This window comes from Lissotriton helveticus, chromosome 7 (assembly GCF_964261635.1).
Source record: "Lissotriton helveticus chromosome 7, aLisHel1.1, whole genome shotgun sequence".
NCBI classification, from domain to species: Eukaryota; Metazoa; Chordata; class Amphibia; order Caudata; family Salamandridae; genus Lissotriton; species Lissotriton helveticus.
Genome location: NC_136068.1, coordinates 1,354,178,119 through 1,354,202,550, shown reverse-complemented (window position 1 = coordinate 1,354,202,550; position 24,432 = coordinate 1,354,178,119).

Genomic DNA, 24,432 nt, shown 5'->3' with positions numbered 1-24,432 from the left:
ACTTGCGCATCACGTACAGTTCATGTGATCTATGTGCGTGCACGCCATCGCCAGCCACGTCACACCACCATTTGTCTGTGCCTCGCATCAGACTTCAAAGGCTGCCACTCCCCCCGCGTGCGCCTCGTGCACCACCATTTGTCTGTGCCTAGGCATCAGACTTAAAAGGCTGCCACTCCCCCGCCCCACGCGTGCACATCGCGCACCACCATTTGCCTGCTACCTGCCTTCTTTGCTGTTTTCGCTCTCATGTTCTACCCATTTTTCTGCCTTCTTCTGTCTATCCCACACACCAGCTCTCTCCTGTCACTGCCTCAGTTTCTCTACTTCGCTACCTCTCTGCCTTTTGCTTTTAGTCTCACCTTTCTCTCTTGAATGTCCCACATATGTCCCCCTGTTGCTTCTCTTCCCACGTCCGATTTTGCCTCCACCGTTCGCCCTTTCCTCTCATCCCCTTTGTCTCTGTACATCTCTCTTCTGTCTCTGCTCCCCTGCAGACGTTTCTTCCGCCCCCTTAGCTCACTTTAGGAAGAGCCTGAAGACATGGCTTTTTCATGTCTAGTTGCTCTTTGGGTGGGTTTTTCTTTTCTGTATCTTGTTTCGTGTTATGTTATTTACACACTGAGTTGTTTGTGGAAAGCGCCGGGACACTCTGTCGGAGTAGCCGTGCGCTATATAAATTCATCATAACATAACATAACATAACTCTCTCCCGCTCATTCCTCTCCTTTTAACTGATATCCAAGCAGGAGTTTTCTCTATTTCTCCCTCTCCGCCCTCTCCCTGGCTCTCTGCCCCCATTGTTCCATCCTCTTAACTCGCCTTCTCCTGGAGTGACTCTCTACCTGTCCCCGACTCACCGCCTGCTGCCCCACCCCCCTCACGCCCTCACTCTACCGCCCTCACGCCCACACTCTACCGCCATCACTCTACCGCTCTACCGCCCTCATTCTAGCACTCTACTGCCCTCACGCCCTCCCTCTACCGCCCTCACTCTACCACTCTACTGCCCTCATGCCCTCACTCTACCACTCTACCATCCTCACGCCCTCACTCTACCACTCTACCGCCCTCACTATACCACTCTACCATCCTCACGCCCTCACTCTACCACTCTACCGCCCTCACTCTACCACCCTCACTCTAGCGCCCACACTCTACCACTCTACCACCCTCACTCTGCTACTCTACCACCCTCACTCTACCGGCCTCACTCTACCGCCCTCACTCTACCGCCCTCACAACCTCACTCTACCACTCTACTGCACTCACTCTACTGCCCTCACACCCTCACTCTACCGCCCTCACTCTACCACTCTACCGCCCTCACTCTACCGTCCTCACTCTACCACCCTCACTCTACCGCCCTCACTCTACCGCCCTAACTCTACCGCCCTCACTCTACCGCCCTCACTCTACCACTCTACCGCCCTCACTCTACCGCCCTCACTCTACCACTCTACCGCCCTCACAACCTCACTCTGCCGCCCTCACTCTACCACTTTACCACCCTCACTCTACCACTCTACCGCCCTCACTCTACCGCCCTACTGTACCACTCTACCGCCCTCACTCTACCACCCTCCCTCTACCACTCTACCGCCCTCACTCTACCGCCCTCACTCTACCGCCCTCACTCTACCACCCTCACTCTACCACTCTACCGCCCTCACTCTACCGCCCTCTCTAGCACTCTACCGCCCTCACTCTACCACCCTCACTCTACCACTATACCGCCCTCACTCTACCACTCTACCGCCGTCACTCTAACACTCTACCACCCTCACTCTACCGCCCCCACTCTACCACTCTACCGCCCTCACTCTACCGCCCTCACTCTACCACTCTACCGCCCTCACTCTACCACTCAACCGCCCTCACTCTACCACTCTACTGCCCTCACTCTACCGCCCTCACTCTACCACTCTACCACCCTTACTCTACCGCCCTACCTCTACCGCTCTCACTCTACCGCCCTTACTCTACCACTCTACCGCCCTCACTCTACCACCCTCACTCTACCACTCTACCGCCCTCACTCTACCACTCTACCGCCCTCACTCTACCGCCCTCACTCTACCACTCTACCGCCCTCACTCTACCACTCGACCGCCCTCACGCCCTCACTCTACCACTCGACCACCCTCACGCCCTCACTCTACTACCCTCACTCTACCACTGTACCACTCTACCGCCCTAACTCTACCACTCTACCCCCTCACTATACCGCCCTCACTCTACCACTCTACTGCCCTCACTCTACCGCCCTCACTCTATACCGCCCTCCCTCTACCGCCCTCACTCTACCACTCTACCGCCCTCACTCTACCGCCCTCACTCTACCACTCTACCGCCCTCACTCTACCACTCTACCACCCTCACTCTACCACTCTACCGCCCTCACTCACTCTCCCGCCCTCACTCACTACCGCCCTCAGTCACTCTACCGCCCTCACTCAGTCTATCGCCCTCACTCACTCTATCACCCTCCCTCACTCTATCTATCGCCCTCCCTCTATCTATCTATCTATCGCTCTCCCTCTATCTATCTATCCCCCTCCCTCTATCTATCTATCGCCCTCCCTCTATCTATCGCCCTCCCTCTATCTATTGCCCTAACTCTATCGCCCTCCCTCCCTCTGTCTATTGCCCTCCCTCGCTTCCACCCACCTCCTTCTCTAACTCCCTGTTCTCTTCTCTTCTCCCGTGCTGATCTGCTGTTCTCTTCCACTCGCCTCTTTCTCTAACTCCCTATTCTCTTCTCCTGTGCTGATCTGCTGCTCTCTTCCACCCACTTCCTTCTTTAACTCCATGTACTCTTCTGCTGTGCTGTTATGCTGCTCTCTTCCACCCACCTCCTTCTCTAACTCCCTGTTCACTTCTCTTCTCCAGAGCTGATCTGCTGCTCTCTTCAACCCCACCTCCTTCTTTAACTCCCTGTTCTCTTCTCCTGTGCTAATCTGCTGCTCTCTTCCACCCACTTCCTTCTCTAACTCCCTGTTCTCTTTTTTTCTCCCTCTGCTGATCTGCTGCTCTCTTCCACCCCGCCTCCTTCTTTAACTCCCTGTTCTCTTCTGCTGATCTGCTGCTCTCTTCCACCTCGCCTCCTTCTCTAACTCCCTGTTCTCTTCTCCTGTGCTAATCTGCTGCTCTCTTCTACCCCACCTCCTTCTTTAACTCCCTGTTCTCTTCTGCTGTGCTGATCTGCTCCTCTCTTCCACCCAACTCCTTCTCTAACTCCCTGTTCTCTTCTCCCGTGCTGTTCTGCTGCTCTCTTCAACCCCACCTCCTTCTTTAACTCCCTGTTCTCTTCTCCTGTGCTAATCTGCTGCTCTCTTCCACCCACCTCCTTCTTTAACTCCCTGTTCTCTTCTGCTGTGCTGATCTGCTGCTCTCTTCCACCCACCTCCTTCTCTAACTCCCTGTTCTCTTCTTTTCTCCCTCTGCTGATCTGCTGCTCTCTTCCACACCACCTCCTTCTTTAACTCCATGTTCTCTTCTGCTGATCTGCTGCTCTCTTCCACCTCGCCTCCTTCTCTAACTCCCTGTTCTCCTCTCCTGTGCTAATCGGCTGCTCTCTTCCACCCCAACCTCCTTCTTTAACTCCCTGTTCTCTTCTGCTGTGCTGATCTGCTCCTCTCTTCCACCCAACTCCTTCTCTAACTACCTGTTCTCTTCTCTTCTCCCGTGCTGATCTGCTGCTCTCTTCCACTCTGCCTCCTTCTCTAACTCTCTGTTCTCTTATCTTCTCCTGTGCTAATCTGCTGTTCTCTTCCTCCCCCCTCTTTCCCTAAATCCCTGTTCTCTTCTCCTGTGCCGATCTGCTGTTCTCTTCCACCCGCCTCCTTTTTAACTCCCTGTTCTCTTCTCCTGTGCTGATCTGCTGCTCTCTTCTACCCGCCTCCTTCTTTAACTCCATTTTCTCTTCTGCTGTGCTGTTATGCTGCTCTCTTCCACCCACCTCCTTCTCTAACTCCCTGTTCTCTTCTCTTCTCCCGAGCTGATCTGCTGCTCTCTTCCGCCCGCCTTCTTCTCTAGCTCCCTGTTCTCTTCTCTTTTCCTGTGCTGATCTGCTGCTCTCTTCTACCCGCCTCCTTCTTTAACTCCCTGTTCTCTTTTGCTGTACTAATCTGCTGCTCTCGTCCACGCCGCCTCCTTCTTTAACTTTCTGTTCTCTTCTCCTGTGCTAATCTGCTGCTCTCTTCCACCCACCTCCTTCTTTAACTCCCTGTTCTCTTCTGCTGTGCTGATCTGCTGCTCTCTTCCACCCACCTCCTTCTCTAACTCCCTGTTCTCTTCTTTTCTCCCTCTGCTGATCTGCTGCTCTCTTCCACCCCGCCTCCTTCTTTAACTCCTGTTCTCTTCTGCTGATCTGCTGCTCTCTTCCACCTCGCCTCCTTCTCTAACTCCCTGTTCTCTTCTCCTGTGCTAATCTGCTGCTCTCTTCCACCCCACCTCCTTCTTTAACTCCCTGTTCTCTTCTGCTGTGCTGATCTGCTCCTCTCTTCCACCCAACTTCTTCTCTACCTCCCTGTTCTCTTCTCCCGTGCTGTTCTGCTGCTCTCTTCAACCCCACCTCCTTCTTTAACTCCCTGTTCTCTTCTCCTGTGCTAATCTGCTGCTCTCTTCCACCCACCTCCTTCTCTAACTCCCTGTTCTCTTCTCCTGTGCTAATATGTTGTTCTCTTCCACCCGCTTCCTTCCTTAACTCCCTGTTTTCTTCACCTGTGCTGATCTGCTGCTCTCTCTTCCACCCTGCCTCCTTCTTTAACTCTGTTTTTTTCTCCTGTGCTGATCTGCTGTTCCCTTCCACCACCTCATTCTCTAACTCCCTGTTCTCTTCTCCTGTGATGATATTTCTGCTATCTTCCATCCTCCTCCTTCTCTAACTCCCTGTTCTCTTCTCCTGTGCTGATCTGCTGTTCTCTTCCACCGGCTTCCTTCCTTAACTCCCTGTTCTCAACTCCTGTGCTGATCTGCTGCTCTCTTCCACCCCACCTCCTTCTATAACTCCATGTTCTCTTCACCTGTGCTGATCTGCTGCTCTCCTCCACCCCGCCTCCTTCTTTTACTCTGTTCTTTTCTCCTGTGCTGATCTGCTGTTCTCTTCCACCCACCTCCTTCTTTAACTCCCTGTTCTCTTCTCCTGTGCTGATATGCTGCTTTCTTCCACCCCACCATCTTCTTTAACTCCCTGTTCTCTTCTCTTCTCCAGTGCTGATCTGCTACTCTCTTTCACCCGCCTCCTTCTTTAACTCCCTGTTTTGTTCTCCCGTGCTGATCTGCTGCTCTCTTCCACCCGCCCCTTCTCTAACTCCCTGTTCTCATCTCCTGTGCTGATCTGCTCTTCTCTTCCACCCCGCCTCATTCTCTAACTCCTTGTTGCCTTCTCCTTTGATGATCTTTTTGCTCTCTTCCATCAGCCTCCTTCTCTAACTCCCTTTTCTCTTCTCTGGCGCTGATCTGCTGTTCTCTTTCACCCCGCCTCCTTCTCTATCTCCCTGTTCTCTTCTCCTGTACGGATCTGCTGTTCTTTTCCACCGCCTCCTTCTGTAACCCCTGGTTCTCTTCTCCTGTGCAGATCTGCTGTTCTCTTCCACCCGCCTCCTTCTTTAACTTCCTGTTCTCTTCTCCTGTGCTGATCTGCTGCTCTCATCCACCAACCTCCTTCTTTACCTCCCTGTTCTCTTCTCTCGTGCTGATCTGCTGTTCTCTTCCACCTCACTTCCTTCTCTACCTCCCTGTTCTCTTCTCCTGTGCTGTTCTGCTGCTCTCTTTCACCCTACCTCCTTCTTTAACTCCCTATTCTCTTCTGCTGTGCTGATCTGCTTCGCTCTTCCACCCACCTCCTTCTATAACTTCCTGTTCTCTTCTTTACTCCCTCTGCTGATCTGCTCCTTTCTTCCACCCACCTCCATCTCTAACTCCCTGTTCTCTTGTCTTCTCCTGTGCTGATCTGCTGCTCTCTTCCACTCTGCCTCCTTCTCTAACTCCCTGTTCTCGTCTCTTCTCCTGTGCGGATCTGCTGCTCTCTTCCACCGCCTCCTTCTTTAACTCCCTGTTCTCTTCTTTACTCCCTCTGCTGATCTGCTCCTTTCTTCCACCCACCTCCATCTCTAACTCCCTGTTCTCTTGTCTTCTCCTGTGCTGATCTGCTGCTCTCTTCCACTCTGCCTCCTCCTCTAACTCCCTGTTCTCTTCTCTTCTCCTGTGCGGATCTGCTGCTCTCTTCCACCCGCCTCCTTCTTTAACTCCCTGTTTTCTTTTCCTGTGCTAATCTGCTGTTCTCTTCCACCCCACCTCCTTCTTTAACTCCCTGTTCTCTTCTGCTGTGCTGATCTGCTCCTCTCCTACACCCACCTCCGTCTCTAACTCCCTGTTCTCTTCTCTTCTCTCGTGCTAATCTGCTGCTCTCTTTTACCCTGCCTCCTTCTCTAACTCCCTGTTCTCTTCTCTTCTCTTCTCCTGTGCTGATCTGCTGCTCTCGTCCACCCCACCTCGTTCTCTAACTCCCTGTTCTCTTCTCCTGTGCTGATCTGCTCTTCTCTTCCACCCCGCCTCATTCTCTAGCTCCTTGTTGCCTTCTCCTGTGATGATCTTTTTGCTCCCTTCCATCCGCCTCCTTCTCTAACTCCCTTTTCTCTTCTCCGGTGCTGATCTGCTGTTCTCTTTCACCCCGCCTCCTTCTCTAACTCCCTGTTCTCTTCTCCTGTACTGATCTGCTGTTCTTTTCCACCGCCTCCTTCTGTAACTCCCGGTTCTCTTCTCCTGTGCCGATCTGCTGTTCTCTTCCACCCGCCTCCTTCTTTAACTCCCTGTTCTCTTCTCCTGTGCTGATCTGCTGCTCTCATCCACCCACCTCCTTCTTTAACTCCCTGTTCTCTTCTCTCGTGCTGATCTGCTGTTCTCTTCCACCCCACATCCTTCTCTACCTCCCTGTTCTCTTCTCCTGTGCTGTTCTGCTGCTCTCTTCCACCCCACCTCCTTCTTTAACTCCCTGTTCTTTTCTGCTGTGCTGATCTGCTGCTCTGTTCTACCCACCTCCATCTCTAACTCCCTGTTCTCTTCTTTACTCCCTTTGCTGATCTGCTGCTCTCTTCCACCCGTCTCCTTTTTTAACTCCCTGTTCTCTTCTGCTGATCTGCTGCTCTCTTCCACCTCGCCTCCTTCTCTAACTCCCTGTTCTCTTCTCCTGTGCTAATCTGCTGCTGTCTATCACCCCACCTCCTTCTTTTACTCCTTGTTCTCTTCTGCTGTGCTGATCTGCTCCTCTCTTCCACCCACCTCCTTCTCTACCTCCCTGTTCTCTTCTCATGTGCTGATCTGCTGCTCTCTTCCACCCGCCTCCTTCTTTAACTCTCTGTTTTCTTCTCCGGTGCTAATCTGCTGTTCTCTTCCACCAGCCTCTTTCTCTAACTCCCTGTTCTCTTCTCCTGTGCCGATATGCTGTTCTTTTCCACCCGCCTCCTTTTTAACTCCCTGTTCTCTTCTCCTGTGCTGATCTGCTGCTCTCTTCCACCCCACCTCCTTCTTTAACTCCCTGTTCTCTTCTCCTGTGCTGATCTGCTGCTCTCTTCCACCCCACCTCCTTCTTTAACTTCATGTTCTCTTCTGCTGTGCTGTTATGCTGCTCTCTTCCACTCTGCCTCCTTCTCTAACTCCCTGTTCTCTTCTCTTCTCCTGTGCTGATCTGCTGCTCTCTTCCACCGCGCCTCCTTCTTTAACTCCCTGTTTTCTTCTCCTGTGCTAATCTGCTGTTCTCTTCCACCCCACCTCCTTCTTTAACTCCCTGTTCTCTTCTCCTGTGCCGAACTGCTGTTCTCTTCCACCCCACCTCCTTTTTATCTCCCTGTTCTCTTCTCCTATCCTGATCCGCTGCTCTCTTCCACCCCACCTCCTTCTTTAACTCCCTGTTCTCTTCTCCTGTGCTGATCTGCTGCTCTCTGCCACCCCACCTCCTTCGTTAACTCCCTGTTCTCTTCTCCTGTGCTGATATGCTGCTCTCTTCCACCCACCTCCTTCTCTAACTCCCTGTTCTCTTCTCGTCTCCCGAGCTGATCTGCTGCTCTCTTCCACCCGCCTTCTTCTCTAGCTCCCTGTTCTCTTCTCTTCTCCTGTGCTGATCTACTGCTCTCTTCTACCCGCCTCCTTCCTTAACCCCCTGTTCTCTTTTGCTGTGCTGATCTGCTGCTCTCTTCCACCCCTCCTCCTTCTTTAACTCTGTGTTCTCTTCTCCTGTGCTAATCTGCTGCTCTCGTCCATCCACCTCCTTTTTTAACTCCCTGGTCTCTTCTCCTGTGCTGATCTGCTGCTCTCATCCACCCCACCTCCTTCTTTAACTCCCTGGTCTCTTCTCTTCTCCTGTGCTGATCTGCAGGTCTCTTCCACCCCACCTCCTCCTTTAACTCCATGTTCTCTTCACCTGTGCTGATCTGCTGCTCTCTTCCACCCCGCCTCCTTCTTTAACTCTGTTCTTTTCTCCTGTGCTGATCTGCTGTTCTCTTTCACCCGCCTCCTTCTTTAACTCTCTGTTCTCTTCTCCTGTGCTGATCTGCTGCTCTCTTCCACCGACTTCCTTCTTTAACTCACTGTAAGAAATTTCTTCTCCTGTGCTGATCTGCTACTCCCTTCCACCCGCCTCCTTCTTTAACTCCCTGTTCTCTACGAGGGAGGGGCAAGATGGCGGCCGCAGTAGTGGCCGTGTGAGTGACCGGTGCGCTACCTCCTCAGTGGTCCTTCCCAGCAGCTACTCACCCGGTTAATGTCCAATGCTACGCTGCAGTTCCCAGGATATCTCCCGTAGCGGGATGCTGTAGCCTTCTGCTGCCTATAGAAGTTGCCCGGGTTCGGCTCGGTGTGTAACTGCGGTCGGGTTCGTGGTTAGCGTGAAGTTTGGATCCAGCATTCAGACGTAGAGCCTACGGCGTCCTGAGGTGCAGCTGGCTCCGTATGTTTGGAGGCGGAGTGTAACTCGGCTAGCAGTCGCTCGACATACCGTAGCAGTAGCAGAAACGAGACTGACTCATGGCTCCGAAAGGGAGAGGAGCCAAAACCCGAGGAGCCGCTTCATCGGTAAATTCAAATGGTGCTGCAGCCGCGGGTTAGACGCGGCAGGCGTGAGCAAAGCTGTCCGCACGGTTGTTACACCCGGCATAGACGTGCCTGATTTGGGCAACGGCCCATCAGCAACGCGCGGCAGAGGCAATGGCGGGACCAAACGACAGCAGGGTGAGCCTGCACACAACTTACCGGCCCCGGTTCTGGCACGGGCTCCGGCTCCAGGTGAGCAAGCTGATACACTACCTGACATTTCTGCTAAAAACCTTACGGTGCCCGCAATATTTATCAAAAAGCCTAATGCCGAAGTCAAAACTGGTGCTGCGTTGGCGGGGGTTGGTACACAAGCCCCCTCTCATTCAAGACCGCAAGACGGGGGGAATACAAGAGATGTTACTGCAGCAGATAAAAGTAATGTGACGGACTCTAGCGTCAGTAAACTTGCTGACAACTTGATGGTTGCCAATGGGTCTTCAGTAACTGCTGCTGTGGCTGTAATTACTAATACACATAAAGAGATGATTCCCTCCGTTGCAGATAAGACAAATGAGGACGCGAATGATGCAGAGTCAGCCATTTCAGAGGCCAAGTTTTACTCAATGTCAGACTTGTCAACTGCCTCTGGTGATGATAATACTAGCACAGTTGGTGACTGGGGGGATGAAGGCGAGATGCTGGAAGATGATGAAAGAGGGCAATCTCTTGTCCAATCTTTAGCGCAGCCTCTTGATCAAGACACTGTAAGAAGAATCCACAAATTGGATAAAAACTCCCCTCTTTTGTCTCGTCTTGTACAACCTAGATGGGACGGTACATCTCCAGATGCGTGTGATCAGGTGTCAGAGCTCTGTCTGGGCAATTCTGAGGAAGATGAGGTGGTTACTTTGAATATTATTTACAAAAGCATAATGGCTCACCGTTCAGAAACTAAGGCAGAGAGTGTGCGCACACAGAGAGCGGTGCAGAAACTGCAAAACATGGTGCGACGGATGGCGAAATCGTATGCAGAACTAACTACGAGAGTAGTTGAAACCGAAGAGCGCATTGCTGGTGCAGAGGACTCCCTGATCAAACAACAAGCGGCTATTGAGACACTGCAGAAGACAAAAGCAGATGTTGAGTGGAAATTAACAGACCTAAAAAATCGCGCAAGGCGCAATAATCTACGTGTTCTGGGCATGCCTGAGGCCAAGGAAGGCCAGGATGTTCGCAAGTTTATTGTTGAAGTCTTTACAGAGGCCTTCCCTGAGTTAAAAGACTGGCAATGGGAAACTGAGGTTATCAGGACACATAGATTCCCTTTCGTACAACGCCGACGTAATGCTGATTCCAGGGGGGGGGGGAGGGCAAATGTACTGCCTAGAGCAATTTTAATATGTCTTAACAACTATCTACTCCGCGAGGCAATTTATGATTTAGCGCGCCCAGATAGATGGCGCTCTGGTAAAGGATGTGAATTTTTTGTTCGCCCTGATTTCTGCCCTTCCACTGTTCAGCAAAGATGGCAACTGCGACAGTTAATTTTGTTGTTCCAAGCCAAGGGCGGCCAGGCATTTCTCTTAAACCGGCCAAATTAAAGGTGATATACAAAGAACAGACACGATATGGCGCAAGACTATTTGAAGACACTGGCAAGTGAATAATACAAAGCGTTTGTACTTTGCTCTGTAACAGACAAATTTGATATTTGCTGCTCTGGCTTATTTTCTCTCTTATTCTCTCTTTTCTTTCTTTCTCTCGAATGTCTGCTCATCATTTGCACTTCTTTATCGGATTGGGCGGCTAATGATTTAATTAGTCCGACCGGTCTTTGCGATTAAAATATAAATTGTAACATCTCTGCAAGCATAACTGACTGCATAGTTGATGTATAAGATATTCTTTTCTATGGTATTTTTGGCAGAACAACTTTCAGTGTCAATTTGAAGGATCAGGAATATTGGCTGATGGCCTGGCTGAGGGCCCTGGGGGAGGGTAATGCACATTCACTCTCATCACTGAGGACATGGTCCTTAAGCCCTGGTGTGGGTGGTGGGGGAGGGGGGCGCTGGGTGGGCAGTGATCGAGAGTTGGGGGAGGCAGGGGAGTGGGGTTAAGCATAAAATCAATACAAGAGTACATTTTTCTTTATTTGAAATTTAGGTTTGCTAGGTGGAGGCCTTATGCTATTGTTGTCTATAAGAAAGAAATTAATGGCAGTTAAAGGTATTAGACTGGGTACACTGAATGTCAGGGGCCTGAACTCTGTCAATAAAAGACAGCGGGTTGCAAGGGAGCTTCAGGTGCTCTGCTGTGATATCTATTGTCTCCAGGAGACGCATGTTGTATGGGCTAAGCAGAAACTCTTAACTGAACTGGGTTATAATGTATTAGTATGCACTAAGCAAGCTTGTACATCTCGTGGCGTTGTAATTCTGGCCCAAAAACATATAGTGGGCACAGGCCGGATATTAGAGGACGGACTTGGTAGATGGACAATATCTGAATGTGCTGTCGGATCACTAAAATTCACGTTATGCTCCATATACGACTCTAATTTGGATGAGTCTGCCATTTTAGATTTTCTTAATGTGGAGCTAGCGGCCTGGCCAACCCCTGTAATTGTATGTGGTGATCTAAACATAAATTTACAACCAAACTCACTGGGTAATGACAGTTATAAGTATACGGGCAGGAAATCAAAAGTGTTTAAATCACTACAATCACTCTTAACAGCACATGGATTGGTGGATTCATGGTCTTATCTCAGGGGTAATGATCCGGGATACACTTTCTTTTCTTCGCCCCATCAGAAATTGGTGAGATTAGATTACCTTTTTGTCGCATAATATCTGTTAACTGATGCATGTATTCAGGTCTACCTGAGGGTCACATCTGGCCATGGGCCTGTGGTTTTGACTCTAACTACTATTGGTGTAGCCAGTAAGCCTAGGGATTTCTCCTTTGATCGTAAACTGCTGTTGGACCCAACATTTCATGATTATATGATGGGTTAGATCACAGAATTCTTTAGGAACAACAGGAAGAGTACTGAGATGGGCTACGTTTGGGACGCATTCAAAGCCGTTTTTAGGGGAGAGGTTCTTAGTTTTGGGTTGCATGTGCAAAAACAAGTACGGTTAAAACTGTCGGAGTTGTTATCAAGGACTTAGAATGGCTGAGGAACGGCTTGGGCAAGATATACACATAGGCAGTGATATTCAAGATTCAACAGCCGAAGTAGCCTGTTGTAAGGCAAAAATAAATCTCCAGTGGAGCCAAGAGGCGGCCAAAACATATACTGTGAAGCGACAGCTGAACTATGAGTATGGGGAGGCAAGTGGCAGGTGCCTGGCCCAAAAAATGAGATCTAAGGAAGCTGCCCAAAGAATTAACTCCCTTGTTGACTGCACTGGGCGATTGGTAGAACGTGAGCCCGAAATATTAGAAGTATTTCAGCACTTCTATGAAACATTATATTCAAGTGAAGATTACGACAGCCAAAAAGCCACAACCCTACTGCAGCAGTATTGTGAACAAGATCTGGGTGCTGAGGCAGCAGCGAAGCTAGAGGTTCCTATTACGCTTCTTGAACTGGAACAGGCTATTAATGGGCTACCCACAGGTAAGGCGGTGGGGCCTGACAAACTCCCGCTGGAGATTTATAAAAGTTTCTTACAAGTCCTAAAGGACGATATGCTAGTCATCTTCAGGCGGGCTCAGACTGGTCGATATCCTAAGTCATTGGATGAGGCCAGTATTGTGGTTTTTAGAAAAAAGGAAGAACCTGCAGATCAGGCAGCCTCATATCGCCCTATATCGTTGCTAAACACAGATGGTAAAATCCATTCAAAAATCTTGGTGTCAAGTTTAGCAGCAGTGATCTCTCCATTGGTGTCAATACGGCAGCACAGATTTATTCCCAAACGTGGAACAACAGATCACGTCAACCGGGTAATAGCCTTAATTGACCACGCTAACGGCACTGGTGAGGCATTAAGCCATATATTTTTAGACGCCGAAAAGGCTTTTGATCAAGTATCTTGGGGTTTTTTATGGGCCGTGATGAGAAGTCTCGGATTCGGGCCACAGTTCATTACAGCCCTGCAGACGTTATACCATCAACCAATAGCCAGGATCTGTACTATGGGGCTACAATCGGCAGAAGTGTCTATATGGAGGGGAACAATACAAGGCTGCCCTTGCTCCCCACTTTTATTTTCTCTATATATCGACCCGTTTTTAAAGATGATCGAGAATAATTCTCGGATACCGTCAGTAATAATACACCAACAAGAATACCGCGTCTTTGCATATGCCGACGACGTGGCTGTTGTCTCCCCAAAACCAGCAGTAGCAATGCTGGAGATAGAGCAATTAGCGGCGGTATATGGAGCAGTCTCTGGTTATAAATTAAACACTGCCAAAACTCACATTTTATGTGTCAATACTGCACCCTACACAGATCCTAGGGTATTGCAAGAGGTGACGTATCTGGGGGGCCTCTGCCTCTGCCCTGGTAGAATCTAACTGGACGAGGTTGATGACTGGGATCCGAAAGCAACTAGACCAATCTGAATGCTTGCATCTATCGCTGGGAGGCAGATGCAATATCTTAAAAATGATGGTCCTCCCAAAGATTATTTATTTTTTAAGATGCGTACCATTGGAGATATCTCAGGCTAATCTTATGAAACTTCAATCCATGTGTATGAGATTCATATGGTCACGTGGTAAAGCTCGGCGTGCAAAGAGATACATAGTTTTACCTAGGGCCGTAGGGGGGTGGGCGGTACCTGATTTTGTGCTGTATTATTATGCTTGCATGCTCCAACATATGAACAACTTGCTCACGGGGGTAGGCAGACCCAGCTGAGCAACCCTCTATATACAGTATGCTGTTAGGTACTGAAGTACAAAATCGCCTTTTCCTGAATTTGGATATTGGATATAAGCGCACAAGATTCAAGGACTTAATAGCCGCGTATAAAGTATGGAAAGCTATAAAAAAATATACATGGAAGAAAAAGTAACTTGGTACACTCCACTGATTGCTCCGATTTTTTTTCCTAGTGTATTCTGGGATCGGGTTGTGTTAAGCTGGCGAGATAAAGGTATAAAGTGTGTTGGTGATTTATTTACACAAGATGGGCTAAAATCATTTGAGCAGCTTAGGGAGCAATACCAGCTTCCGCGCTCACTTTTTTAAAAATATCTGCAAATTCGCGATTATCTGCTGAAAGCTCGCTAGAATATACAACCTAACCCTCTCATCAAAGCAAATAAGAAAGCAGCACGGATTGGTATACTTTATAATCTTATGCTAGATGCAATGCCTAATGATTTAGAAACTCACACTAATAAATGGGAGAATAGACTAGGATGCCAAGGGATCTCACTTGAGACCTCAATTGAATTAGCTGGATGACTATTCATGTGTGCTAACTTAGCCGCCCAACATTATAAAACTGTTTTTTATTTGTACCATACGCCTGGTAAAATTTCAAAATGGGGTGGCGAACCGGATGGAAAATGCTTCCGATGTGGTGCACCCGTGGCTGATGTGGTACATATTTTTTGCTCATGTGTAGAGTTGAGGAGTTTGTTTGAGCAAGTGGGCAAGTTTCTATCTGCAATTTTGGGAATACCCGTTCAACTGTCATTTATGCAGATTCTGCTGGGGGTAGAAACGGGTGCAAACGCGAGCTCTTTGCCCAGTAATATTGTATATCTGGTTTTTGTAGCCACAGCCGTGCTTAGGCTCTGTATAGCCTCTTCTTGGCTGCAAAAGGATGCTCCATCATTCGATGCCTGGAGGGCGAGGTTCTTTGTTATGTTCAACATTGAACATAGTTTATATGCCCTGAAAGGCAGGCGGAAAAGAAAATTAGGGGAGCAAATTTGGGGGGAAGTCATGTCCCACTTAGAAGTGGTTGTGTAAACTCCCCTGACTTCATATGTATTCCTATTTATGAATGTGTTTTGTCTTATGATTCAGGACCTTTGGTATGATAATTTGCATAATGTCTGGTACTGTTAATTTGTGATTTACTTTTGTATCAAACTATTATATTTTGCCTCGCCGTGTGTTGCCATGCATTATTATTCTGTACTCTTGTATTCTCAATAAATATATTTTTTTTTAAAACCTCCCTGTTCTCTTCTCCTGTGCTGATCTGCTCTTCTCTTCCAGACGCCTCATTCTCTAACTCCTTGTTACCTTCTCCTGTGATGATCTTTTTGCTCTCTTCCATCCGCCTCCTTCTCTAACTCCCTTTTCTCTTCTCCCGTGCTGATCTGCTGCTCTCTTCCACTCTGCCTCCTTTTCTAACTCCCTGTTCTCTTCTCCTGTACTGATCTGCTGTTCTTTTCCACCGCCTCCTTCTGTAACTCCCGGTTCTCTTCTCCTGTGCCGATCTGCTGTCCTCTTCCAACCAGCCTCCTTCTTTAACTCCCTGTTCTCTTCTCTGGTCCTGATCTGCTGTTCTTTTCCACCGCCTCCTTCTTTAACTCCCTGTTCTCTTCTCTCGTTCTGATCTGCTGTTCTCTTCCACCCCACTTCCTTCTCTACCTCCCTGTTCTCTTCTCCTGTGCTGTTCTGCTGCTCTCTTCCACCCCATCTCCTTCTGTAACTCCCTGTTCTCTTCTGCTGATCTGATCTCTTCCAACTCGTCTCCTTCTCTAACTCCCTGTTCTCTTCTCCTGTGCTAATCTGCTGCTCTCTTCTACCCCACCTTCTTCTTTAACTCCCTGTTCCCTTCTGCTGTGCTGATCTGCTCCTCTCTTCCACCCACCTCCTTCTCTAACTCAATGTTCTCTTCTCTTCTCCCGTGCTGATCTGCTGCTCTCTTCCACTCTGCCTCATTCTCTAACTCCCTGTTCTCTTCTCTTCTCCTGTGCTGATCTGCTGCTCTCTTCGACCCCACCTCCTTCTCTAACTCCCTGTTCTCTTCTCCTGTGCTAATCTGCTGCTCTCTTCCACCCCACCTCCTTCTTTAACTCCCTGTTCTCTTCTGCTGTGCTGATCTGCTCCTCTCTTCCACCCACCTCCTTCTCTAACTTCCTGTTCTCTTCTCTTCTCCCGTGCTGATCTGCTGCTCTCTTCCACTCTGCCTCCTTCTCTAAGTCCCTGTTCTCTTCTCTATTCCTATGCTGATCTGCTGCTCTCTTCCACCCGCCTCCTTCTTTAATTCCCTGTTTTCTTCTCCTATGCTAATCTGCTGTTCTCTTCCTCCCGCCTCTTTCTCTAACTCCCTGTTCTCTTCTCCTGTGCCGATGTGCTGTTCTCTTCCATCCCGCCTCCTTTTTAACTCCCTGGTCTCTTCTCCTGGGCTGATCTGCTGCTCTCTTCCACCCGCCTCCTTCTTTAACTCCCTGTTCTCTTCTGCTGTGCTGATCTGCTGCTCTCTTCCACATACATCCTTCTATAACCGCACACACACATACAACCACACACATACAACCACACACACACAACCTCACAAACACACACAACCACACCACATACACAATCTCACATACAACCACACACACACAACCACACACACACAACCACACACACACAACCACACATCATCCCACACACCCACACACACACAACCACACACACAACCACACAACCACACACACAACCACACACTCAACCACAAACACAACCACACACACAACCACACACACAACCACAACAACACACCCAACCACACACACAACCACAACCACACACACAGCCACACATACAACCACACACACACACACACACACACACACAACCACACCCAACCACACACCCAACCACACACCCAACCACACACAACCACATACACACACAACCACGCACATCTATCGCCCTCACTCTATCTATCTATCTATCTATCTATCTATCTATCTATCTATCTATCTATCTATCTATCGCCCTCACTCTATCTATCGCCCTCACTCTATCTATCTATAGCCCTCACTCTATCAATCTATCTATCGCCCTCACTCTATCTATCGCCCTCACTCTATCTATCGCCCACACTCTATCTATCTATCGCCCTCACTCTATCTATCGCCCTCACTCTATCTATCTATCGCCCTCACTCTATCTATCGCCCTCACTCTATCTATCTATCGCCTTCACTCTATCTATCTTTCGCCCTCCCTCTAGCTATCTATTGCCCTCACTCTCACTATCTATCGCACCACCACAGCATCACTCAGGGGCAACACAGCATCACTCAGGGGCACCACAACATCACTATGCGCTACCACAGCATCACTGAACGCCACAGCATCACTCGTCGCCACCACAACATCACTCAGCGCCACCACAACATCACTCAGTGCCACCACAGTATCAATCTGTGCAACCATTCAACAACAACTGGTTCAAATATGTTCTCTCAATGCTTCAAGCTTTATTATAAATGTCACAAAAAGATGTTAATATTTCACTTCTGGTTTATAAACAAGGGGGTTGAACCCATATACAGTCACTGGGACCTGGGTTAGATTGATACTGAGAGGAAGGGGTCCCAGTGTATAGAGGAAAAAGTTACATACAATTAAATAGAATTAATCAACAACAACTACTTTGATCCACAGAGTTTAATTCACACTGGGATGAAGTATATCAAATATACATCATGCAGAAAACAGTCAACTGTATTTAAAGTCATACAGTGCCCCAGGGAGGGAGAAGGAACGTGATAGTGAGAAGTAGGGGAAGTGATGGGATTAGGTGACAGTAAAATCAATCCTTTAAGCACTTATTCATGCTGTAAATGGTGTAGCAACAACTTGCATAACGCATAGCGACATTATTTGAAAGAAGGGCATACGACACAAGGTACAGTATATATACAAAATGTTGGCGTGAGGTTGCCACAATTAAAACAAACAGTCGACGTTTCGAGCCTCCTGTGGTTGCAGGATCGTTTAACCTTGCTGTGGGGTCTTCATCAGGACCGTGGGGGGGGGGGCAAAGGACCTATTGGGGGTATAATGAATTTCAAATTAGAGGGTAATAAATCAGCCTCAGAATTATCACATAGGTAGAGACAAACATATTTCATGGTTCGTTTCATAAGATAGGTTCATGTCATTGATTGGACCCGACTTACATTACGTGAGTCCAAAACTTAACTCAGGGTAAATACTCGGTTAATGCCAAGAATTCAACGGGGGCTTGTATATGAAAACCTAGAGAAACAGGGACTGGTACGGTTAACTAGCCATACACTTGCTGACGGCGGTCCCCAAAGAGAACAGGTAGTTTAGAACAGGGTAAAGGATCAATTAATTCAAACAATTGAGAGGGGGCATGTACGTGAAAGACTAGGAAATGGATGCGTAGCCATACATTTACTGTTGGCGATCCATAAAGAGAACTGGAGCTATCCGGTAGAGGTGCTGGGAAATACCAAATAAATTCGCAATCAACCGCATACCAAGTGTTGGTAATACACTGGGAGATCTCGAGTGGGGAAGGAAAGCCGTGCTACCGCATCTATAGGGATGAACGAGCAGTAATTAAGTCAAGGTAACAAGACCGTTACGGGGTAGTTATTGATGGCAAGTCGGGGACAGTGAGAGCTATCTTACCGAAAGTTGGCGTACTGTTGGTCTCAGAATCGGTAATCAGATGGATAAAATCGGATGAAATGGTGCTGCATCTGGGAGAATGAACAGGCAATATATGTAATACAAGGACTATAAAATTACAAAATTACCATAGTGCCCAGGTCCGGGACTATAAAAAGTGCTTACCGAATGCTAGCGTTTTGTTCGATCTCAAGGATCGGAGAATTCAGACATCATGTGGTTCAGAGATGGATCTGATAAGGCAAGAAAATAGGGGATATTTAGTTGGAGGGACATGTCACCGTAAGGAGATTCATAGCGGGGAGTGGGCCTCGAGCACAGAAATACTCACTCGATACAACTGAATTGGAATGCTCCGTACGCGGGCCGCCGAGCAAATGCCGCGCTTCCTCGTTTGGGAAGGGAGTCATGGAGACGGGTCACGTGGTAGCCCGAGTTGGCATAGAGCTGGAAAAAAGACTAGATCGCCTAGCACGATCGGTGGAACTGAGGGAAGTTGGTGTAGGCTGAGGATAGTGATGTATCAAGTACCATTACAGTACAATCCAACAACATGTATAAATATTTACAAGTAAATTAGAATTAGAAAGATTTAGAAAGAAACTTTTCAGACAAAGCTATACTTGTAACACACAGTGTACATCAAATTTGAGCGTACCTCCCGACAATGAGGGTAAAGGCTCAACAGTGTGTGAATTAGCAGATATTGCCTGCTTAACATTAATGTAGCCACACATGGGATGGAGACATAGTGGGGAGTAACATGACCCGTGTACATAAAACTGAAGCGTACCTCTCAAACATGAGGGTAAAGGCTCAACAGTGTGTGAATTGGCAGATATAATCTCTTTAACAATAATGTTGTCAATAATATAGCCACACATGGAATGGAGACCTAGTAGGGAGTAAGGTGGAACATCAAAGCTAGCTTATGTGGAAAATGTCACATCAGACTGATTAGAGTAGTGTGGCCAATTGGGAAAATGAGCTATCAAACTCGTTGAGGCCAGTTTCAATGGAATTGAAAAAGTACATCCATTTCAGTTCTCGTATGTTAAGGATATCAGAGATGTTGCCACCACGTGGTCCCAGTGTTACTCTTTCAATGACCAACCATCGCAAGCTCTCTGGTGAGTGAGTATTGAAAATCGCAATGACCCGGAATTTCTTTTTGTTTGACACCAACTTCTACCTCCAAACCTCTGGAGTAGCGATGGGTGCTCCATTTGCTCCTGACGTAGCCATTCTTTATATGGCAGCATTCGAAGATGATACCATTTTCAGTCAACTCAACCCATTCAGAGACCAAGTAGGCCTCTGGATGAGGTATATCGATGATATTCTCATGGTCTGGAATGGTAGCCAAGACCAACTGAACAATTTTTTCACTTGGCTCAACCAACAATCCCACCAGGTCAAGTTCACAATCAAATCAGACAGTAACTCTATAGAATTTTTGGATGTCACCATTTACCATCAATCTGGAAGACTCCTCACCAAACTATTTCGTAAACCAGCCGAGAGAAATTCCTTATTGGCCTACAATAGTCATCACCCCCGTGCCCTTCGGGACAACCTGCCCTTTGGTCAATTCCTTAGGATACGTCGCAATTGTTCCACTAAAGATGATTATTTCTCGGAATCTCAGGATCTATCCAATCGCTTGCTTAGCCGGGGTTATCCAAGACGTCTGATCAAAAAGGCACGAAAACGGGCTTGGTTCTATCCCCGTGAGGAACTACTAGTGCCAAAAGACAGAATTGACCAGGAGGAGAGTCGCATTGTATGTGTAACCACTTTTAACACCAAAAGCAACTGCATCAAAAAAATCATTAACAAGCACTGGCATTTGGTTTCTGATGACATCAAACAACCCCTGACACCGCTTCATGCTTTTAAGAAAGCCAAATGTATTAGGGACCATGTTGTTAACTCTTTTTTATCCCCTGAGTGTCAACCTACGATTAACACTCTATGGAACCTACCGCCAGTCATTGGTCATTCCAAATGTGGCCACTGTAAGGCTTGCGACTCAACCATTCAGACGAAGGATTTTGTATACCTTCATCTTACGGTGAAACTCAAATCTTTCAGTAACTGTAATTCCAGTAACGTCATCTACGCCATTGTTTGCCCATGCCATAAGATCTATATTGGGCAGACCCAGCAAAAAATTAAAGCTCGGATATTACAACATATGAGCCGGATTCGCTGTGAGGTCGACGGCGCCCCTCTAGTAGAACATTTCAAGTTGAATACTCACTCACCAGAGAGCTTGCGATGGTTGGTCATTGAAAGAGTAACACTGGGACCACGTGGTGGCAACATCTCTGATATCCTTAACATACGAGAACTGAAATGGATGTACTTTTTCAATTCCATTGAAACTGGCCTCAACGAGTTTGATAGATCATTTTCCCAATTGGCCACACTACTCTAATCAGTCTGATGTGACATTTTCCACATAAGCTAGCTTTGATGTTCCACCTTACTCCCTACTAGGTCTCCATTCCATGTGTGGCTATATTATTGACAACATTATTGTTAAAGAGATTATATCTGCCAATTCACACACTGTTGAGCCTTTACCCTCATGTTTGAGAGGTACGCTTCAGTTTTATGTACACGGGTCATGTTACTCCCCACTATGTCTCCATCCCATGTGTGGCTACATTAATGTTAAGCAGGCAATATCTGCTAATTCACACACTGTTGAGCCTTTACCCTCATTGTCGGGAGGTACGCTCAAATTTGATGTACACTGTGTGTTACAAGTATAGCTTTGTCTGAAAAGTTTCTTTCTAAATCTTTCTAATTATAATTTACTTGTAAATATTTATACATGTTGTTGGATTGTACTGTAATGGTACTTGATACATCACTATCCTCAGCCTACACCAACTTCCCTCAGTTCCACCGATCGTGCTAGGCGATCTAGTCTTTTTTCCAGCTCTATGCCAACTCGGGCTACCACGTGACCCGTCTCCATGACTCCCTTCCCAAACGAGGAAGCGCGGCATTTGCTCGGCGGCCCGCGTACGGAGCTTTCCAATTCAGTTGTATCGAGTGAGTATTTCTGTGCTCGAGGCCCACTCCCCGCTATGAATCTCCTTACGGTGACATGTCCCTCCAACTAAATATCCCCTATTTTCTTGCCTTATCAGATCCATCTCTGAACCACATGATGTCTGAATTCTCCGATCCTTGAGATCGAACAAAACGCTAGCATTCGGTAAGCACTTTTTATAGTCCCGGACCTGGGCACTATGGTAATTTTGTAATTTTATAGTCCTTGTATTACATATATTGCCTGTTCATTCTCCCAGATGCAGCACCATTTCATCCGATTTTATCCATCTGATTACCGATTCTGAGACCAACAGTACGCCAACTTTCGGTAAGATAGCTCTCACTGTCCCCGACTTGCCATCAATAACTACCCCGTAACGGTCTTGTTACCTTGACTTAATTACTGCTCGTTCATCCCTATAGATGCGGTAGCACGGCTTTCCTTCCCCACTCGAGATCTCCCAGTGTATTACCAACACTTGGTATGCGGTTGATTGCGAATTTATTTGGTATTTCCCAGCACCTCTACCGGATAGCTCCAGTTCTCTTTATGGATCGCCAACAGTAAATGTATGGCTACGCATCCATTTCCTAGTCTTTCACGTACATGCCCCCTCTCAATTGTTTGAATTAATTGATCCTTTACCCTGTTCTAAACTACCTGTTCTCTTTGGGGACCGCCGTCAGCAAGTGTATGGCTAGTTAACCGTACCAGTCCCTGTTTCTCTAGGTTTTCATATACAAGCCCCCGTTGAATTCTTGGCATTAACCGAGTATTTACCCTGAGTTAAGTTTTGGACTCACGTAATGTAAGTCGGGTCCAATCAATGACATGAACCTATCTTATGAAACGAACCATGAAATATGTTTGTCTCTACCTATGTGATAATTCTGAGGCTGATTTATTACCCTCTAATTTGAAATTCATTATACCCCCAATAGGTCCTTTGCCCCCCCCCCCCCCACGGTCCTGATGAAGACCCCACAGCAAGGTTAAACGATCCTGCAACCACAAGAGGCTCGAAACGTCGACTGTTTGTTTTAATTGTGGCAATCTCACGCCAACATTTTGTATATATACTGTACCTTGTGTCGTATGCCCTTCTTTCAAATAATGTCGCTATGCGTTATGCAAGTTGTTGCTACACCATTTACAGCATGAATAAGTGCTTAAAGGATTGATTTTACTGTCACCTAATCCCATCACTTCCCCTACTTCTCACTATCACGTTCCTTCTCCCTCCCTGGGGCACTGTATGACTTTAAATACAGTTGACTGTTTTCTGCATGATGTATATTTGATATACTTCATCCCAGTGTGAATTAAACTCTGTGGATCAAAGTAGTTGTTGTTGATTAATTCTATTTAATTGTATGTAACTTTTTCCTCTATATACTGGGACCCCTTCCTCTCAGTATCAATATTTCACTTCTGTTCTTGGATTTTCGTCACAATAAAATACACTGAACATAACCTTCACTAAAGTTATTTACAAAAGTTTAAGCTATTGCCATTATAAATTACAATAACTTTTATTTAAGTATTAATTATTTCACAAAATTAAAAGCCATTGTTATTTGTAATATCAATACATCTAAGTCACGTAAATACAAAACATGTTGCATTACAAATGCTATAGGTATCACATTTGCAAAAGATACAAGTATTGGCATTGTAAATGACAAAGCTATTAATTTCGCTAGTTTCAAAACCAACACATACATAAAAAATGTGTCATTTACAAGACCAATAGCTCAAACTTTCCTAATGCGAGACCTATTGCATTGCAAATGCTTGTTGGATCTGTATACTTCCGTTACTTCTCACACGGCCACGGACTCCCGATTGTTGCGCATGTCACTCGTGTAATTTAAAATTTTTAAATTGTATGGACTGCCCTTCATTAATGCCCGTTCTCCATTTTTTTCCCCTTCTTCCCTTTTCTATCGCTCCTTTTCCTTCTAAAATCTTTTCCCTCCATATGTACATCGGTTTAAATTGTATCTAGACATGAACAACCAGAATGTCTAATATTGTTTGCAAGCAGGCATTTTTATATCTAATGTCCTGAGGATGATCCCATGAATCTTCCCTAGGGATCGAAACGTTGTTGACACTGCATGTACCATATGTATCTAAATGTTGTGGATTACAATGTACAATGGTACTTTCATGTGATTCAAGTCTGTCAAACAGTATGAAATACAGACTCTTTTCCCTTGTCTAAAAACCCCCCTTCCCCATATTTTGTTGTCCGTTTATGTTTGTAAGTTGGATGCAGGTTGTTTCCCACTTGTAACTGTAATTGATTCCTTTCTACAAAGCTTATTCAAAAATTCAATTCTGTCTGGCTGGACAAAGAGCATATTGTCTATTTAGCATATGTGTACTGGTTGCTTCAAATTCGTTACTGTCTAGGGACCATTGTCTTTAGAAATAGCTTGAATCCAGTGGCACGGTGAGCACAGGGCCCATGTCTGGGCATTTCCTTCCCACTTAGGGCAACAAAAGCAAAAAGAACAGATTATGTACGGAATGATGAACAAATCAAACATTCACCCCCAGTCATAGATCTGTGTTTAAGTTCACAGATTCCTTACCCCCTTCCCTGCTGATGATGAGCTGGACTCGTCATTGCACACAGTGGACGTGTGCTGGTGACGAGTCCAGCTCGTCATGGGTCCCACCCACGGGGGAAGCACTGGCGCTCCCCCACGGGTGTCCAAGTTTGCCCCCACAAA